Source organism: Manacus vitellinus, unplaced genomic scaffold (assembly GCF_001715985.3).
Source record: "Manacus vitellinus isolate BGI_N305 unplaced genomic scaffold, ASM171598v3 scaffold_74_pilon, whole genome shotgun sequence".
In the NCBI taxonomy this organism is placed as follows: Eukaryota; Metazoa; Chordata; class Aves; order Passeriformes; family Pipridae; genus Manacus; species Manacus vitellinus.
Genome location: NW_021940780.1, coordinates 1,708,187 through 1,713,825, shown reverse-complemented (window position 1 = coordinate 1,713,825; position 5,639 = coordinate 1,708,187). Strand labels below are relative to the sequence as shown.

General features: G+C 44.7%; 1 protein-coding gene across 1 annotated transcript in view; it reads right to left on the bottom strand.

Moving 5' to 3' along the window:
• EBF2 (EBF transcription factor 2) overlaps positions 1-5,639 on the bottom strand; it is a 133,621-nt gene that overhangs the window by 15,853 nt on the left and 112,129 nt on the right. The window lies entirely within an intron of this gene.

Below are 5,639 nucleotides of genomic sequence, written 5' to 3'. Positions count from 1 at the left end.
ATATATTTGTATGGCTCTATCTCAATAAGGGAACAAAGAAATCCTGACTTCTGCACTTAAAACTGCTCCAGTTCTGACTTCTCACCACCTACCAAAGGCTGAAAGAATAATTTGGGAGACACAGCAGCACCAGCACAAAATACCTCTTTTCAAGGTGAACATGTTTGCTCTGGACAAACTGACCATGGCAGGAATAAAGCAAATTATGGGACAAACATAAATTAGAGCAGGTCTCGTGCTGTTGGTTGTGGAGGCAGAAATCAGAGTGTGATATTTGCTTTTTCAATAAACACATCCCACCCACGCCCCCGACGTTCTGCAGCCCCAAAGTAGGGCACAGCTCTTCGTTAGGCACGTTCAGCTCTCCAGTTGTGTTCTGCAAACATCCCCACTTCCCTGGAACGATGGGAATCTCTGGTGGATAAACCAGGAGGTTTTGACCCAGATCTTTAGTCAGCAAGAGCTGGCAGAGCCCTCTGACGATCCCAAAAGCTTCCCGTGCTTTCACAGCCAAATTGTGTTTGTAATTGGGAAATAAGGATCCCATTTCTGCTTGTTCAGGAGGAGACTCCAATTTCCACGGGTGCAGACCCCAAAAGTCAGCCTTGCCTGCCTCTGGCACATCAGCACGAGCAGTGGGCACCGGCACAGCCCCGGGGATGTTTTCCTTGGGATTCCCTTGTCCTTCAGCGTGTGCCTTGGAACACAAACCCCACATTCATGCTGAGCATCCTGCTCGGAGTTTCGTGACACATTTAATAAGTAACACGTGCAAGTCCTTCAGCACTGCCCTCATTCGGTGCTGGATTCGATCCTCTCGCACCATTTGTGATTCTTTTGGGAAAAAAATAGCTTTTTTGGTTTTTTTAAATGAGTGGTGACTCTGGCACAGCTGAAAACCCCCTGATTGCAAGAGATGCTGGTGGCACTTATTGAATCTTCCAAAATATCCTCAGCTCCTTCCAGGAGAACCATCTGAGGCACCAGGAGGATGAAACTATCAAGTGAGACAGACTATTCCACTGATCCAGGCTCTCTGTTTGCCTGGGTCTGTCTCTGGTATAACAACATGAAGGTAAAAGGTCATATTCCCCACTGAGATACATTTTATATTTACTTTTTATTAAATAATTATGGCATGGCATGAAGTTTAAATATTACAGGAGATAATCAAGTGGGAATTGAGTAGAGAAAACCCAGACCTGAGAATTTAGTCTTGGCTATACTTAGAATGTCTTTGCTCTCCACTGGGAGCCATTCTGGTTTGCTTAAGGAGTTTAATAATACACATTTCAACTGCCACAGAATCTACATCCCATTTGGGAAGAGGGGTTTTTTTGGGGGGGGTGGGTTATTTTGCCAATAATCCTGAGAATTATAGGCCAGTTCTCCCAAGAGCCTGTACATCATTTTGTGCCATTTCCCTTCTTGATTACCAATCTAATCAGCTGAGTTATGTATCTTCAGCAAAAGAAATATGAAACATATAGGAATCCAAACATATATCTATGTACATAGTTCACTAAAAATAGCTAATGGGAATAGGCAAAATGCTAAATTTGGGAAGAAGAAATTGGCCATTGTTCAACCAACATTTTTCCAATGGATTGGCGTGGAGATTTTCATCCTGATGGATAAACAGAAGCAAATCATTTCTCGACAGTGCTGAATTGTTCTAAGAACTCAGCCCTTCTGAATCAATGTATATATTATGTCTTTCAGCACAAAGCTTTTCTGTACAGCCTGCAACCAAGTTGCCTGCTACTAGTTTCACTCATTAATGAAACAAAAATATCTCTGTCGTGAAATCCTGCTAAAAAGCAGCATTTATGGGAGTGAATGACACCTTGCTATAGAATCCACCAGCAAGTTTAAACAGCTCCCCCACAATGCCACTTCCACTGAGAAAAGAGCTGCTGGATCAGTAGGGATTTATCTGTGTATTAGACAGAAATATGCCAAAATTATGTCCCAGTGCTTTTGGGTTCCTGGGTTCAGGGACCATGAAGGGGTCTGACACACAAGCAGGCTGTTCATTATGCCCTGGAAAACAGACAGCTGAAATTAAACCCCCCAGAAAACTGATTCAGGCCCAGCAAAAATCCCTTTGGCAACCCTCATATCCAGCATTTCAGGCTCGAGGAGTTCTCTTGAACTTCCCAGAACATGGTTTAAAAAATTGGGCATGCCACAATCTAATGTATGCAAAAAAGAGCAGCCACCTAGTGAATAAACTAAACTGTCAGTGAGCCCACGGACCTCACTCTAGAACTACTGTTTAACCCCAGGTTTGTTAAGGTCAGCACTAGGGAGAGGTCTAAACGTGCCCCAGACTGACTTTATTTATTTGAGGCTCCAATGGATTATGGGCACTGCTTCCCCTTTTACGTCACCCCCAGCCCTCCAAAAGCCACGCTTTCCTTTTAAATACACTGTGACTCGCTGGAACTGGAGGAAAAATAAATCCTCCCAGCTGAGCAACTGCTGCCATGACACCTGTCTGGAGCTGCAAAACCTGCTCAGCAGCTCAGCCCAGCTCAGCTCAACGGGGACCGGCTCCGACACCCGACGGTAGCAGTGCTGACATTTAAAGTATTAATTATTTCACCACACATCAAAGCACATAGGACTGCTGAAGGAAGATGATGTTATGAAGATCTGCACAATTTACCCTGAGTGACAGCTCGTTCTGATGTTGCCTTGGGAGATGTGCTCTCTCTCTCTCCCCCTCTCCGCCGGTTGGGAAAGGGCCACGTTCCTTGGGAAAGGCAGACATTTCCTTGGGAAAGGGCCACGTTCAGGCACCTCAGCAAAGCTCTGCAGCTTGTCTTTGCTTTGCTCCACGAAGCAGAGCAGAGGGCAACCAGAGGAAATGAAATATGGACACCTCCAGGAATATCCTGAACCCAGAGGGAGAGCAGTGTTTGCAGGGGGATGCCCAAAGCTCAAAGAGGTAACAGAGAAAAGCACCTATGCCCTTAGATCTTGAATCATGGAATCATGGAATGGTTTGGGTTGGAAGGGACCTTAGAGATCCTCTCATTCCATGCCCTGCCATGGGCAGGGACACCTTTCACTAGCCCAGGTTGCTCCAACCTGGCCTTGGACACTTCCAGGGATGGGGCAGCCACTGCTTCTTTGGGCAACCTGTGCCAGGGCATCACCACCCTCATATATCTAACCTGAATTTCCCCTGGTTCAGCTTGAACCCATCACTCCAGTTCCTGATGAAGAATCCCTCTCTGGCTTCCCTGCAGGCCCCTTCAGGTGCTTTTACATCTCTTATTCCCCGTGTCTCTCCCAGGTTAAGGCAGTGGCAGGAGCACATGTTTGCTGTCACCTCAGCTGTGTTCTGAACAAGGGCACTCACCCTTCCAACCTGCAGAGCTCTCTGCATCCTTGGGAGTGTTGTTTCTCACAAGACCTCCTCAAATCTACTCACAAGCTGTAGCAAACCAGTAGCTTCCTATCCTTGGAGCCCAGCACAGAGTCTGATACAGCACAACCCCGAGCCCAGCCTTTCCCACAGATGATTTTATATTGCATTGCTCTGACAAGGGAACCCCTGGAGGATTTCTGCTCAAGCAAGGAAAATTATGTTCCAAATCTCCCTGATATACACATTTCCAGGTTAGCATCCCTGTGACAAGGTAAATGCAGAGCTGTGATCAAACCTGAGATATGAAAGCCTGCAAGACATGCCCTCAGCTGGCGTAAACCGACGTGTTATTAAAGTCAGGGGAACTATAATGGAACTACTTACAGCAGCAGAGAATTTGAATTTGTGTAGTATTAAAAGCAGAATAGGAGGCTACTGAAAGATTACCAGCAGAGAAAAAAAAAATGCCTTATTGCTGTAGGAACAGCTGATGGGAGAGAAGTGATTCAGAGCATCGAGACGGGTCTGTGCAACCTGCGTTCTCGCGGATCAGGGTGCACAAGGGGACTGAAAGTTTAGCTGTGGGGATTTAAAAATGCACCCTTTATCTCTCATTTCAAGTATTTTAAGGATATACTTAAGCACAGCAGCTGCCATTAGCACCTAACGAGCCATTTCTGCAGGTTTGGGCTGTTCTCTCCAGGATCCCCTTGGCTTCGCTCTTACGAGACGTTTTCCAGCTGGGAACCTTATGGAAAAGTCCAGACAACCCGTTCTGGTGATGAGAGGAGTTTGATGGCTGAGCTGCAGCACCCTGAGTGATAACCCTGAGGAGTGGAAATGCTGACAGGCCCGTAACTGCAGCAGTGCCAGCACAGCACACTTTGCAGGAGCCCATTATAAATACACATTATGAGCTCCCATAACAGCTCCACTGTGGCATTTAGATTTACCCTTGAAATGTATACCTAATTTTTATATTCATCTCTTCAACAGTTTATCATTTTCCTCTTCAAACAGTCTTCCTGTGACTCTTTAAAGAAGAAAAAAGTAAAAGAGAACTCAAGTATAATCATGTTGAGCATAAATATTTGATTGTTTATTAAATATTGGGGGCATGGATACAATACTGGGATCACTGTTGTTTCCATCTTTTAGGAGAGTGTTGTGTTCTGGCAGTTAAAGGACATGACTAGAACCTGTAAGACCTATTTCCCTGTCTATTTTTCCTGTACAACCACAGGCAAGGGGTTAATCTTCATCCTTCTGTGGCAACATCTCACATATAAAACAGGAGCACATGTCTTTCTGTAACTGATTGCCCATTTCTGATGCCCTGATAAACCTTCTGAGGTCTGGTTTTACATGAATAATTATTCTCCTTATACCTTTGAAGTCCCTACAGCCACCCACTCTCTGTTTTTCACATGACTTGACCCTTTGTGCTTTTCATCAGAGGTTCCACCTCAGCACTTGATAATTGTGAAGGACTCGATACAACATGACCCTGATAATACTGAGGCTGTTTGCTCTTGCTGCTGTTCCTGGTTCTGACAGAATTACATCTTCCCCTGCTTTTAGTTTGCAGGATTTCACACTTTTCAGTCTCCTGGGCTTGATGTTCCATGTCTGCATTTCTTAGGGTTTGGCCAAGTGCAAGCTGAAGGTATTTAGAGGAGAAATTCTCATTTATGGAAGCAGCTACACTAGTTATTAACACTTAAAGTATCAAGAAAATAATCAACTTCAATTATCATGGAAAAAAAAACAACAACCAGATTTTTGCTATGATGCCTAAGTCTACACGACCAAGAATTATTAAATCTGTTGAACTTTCCTATTCAGTATTTTATAGGTATTTGTCTGCTACATTCTACCCAACAAATAGTTGCCCTCCTGTGCTCCAACTGAGTATATTTTGCTATTTATATTTTTCTATGGATGCACACGTGCACTCTGTGGGCAGTGCCATTTAAACAACCTGGTTTCCTGAGGCTTGACCTGCTGGTAACTTCTCTGCTGCCTGATAACATGGTTGAGCTCTTCACCCTTTCTTCCAGTGAGGGATCAATCGAGATTTCATCCAAAAACCTGCTGGAACTGCACCTTTGATGCTCCACAACCTTTCTGATAATATCTGACAGAAACCGGGCAAGAGGTTCGAAAGCTGGGGGAGTTCTGAAGAAGCCTTAGGATCATAGGATCATGGATTCATAGAGAATCAGAGAATCCCAGAATCAGCTGGGTTGGAAGGGACCTC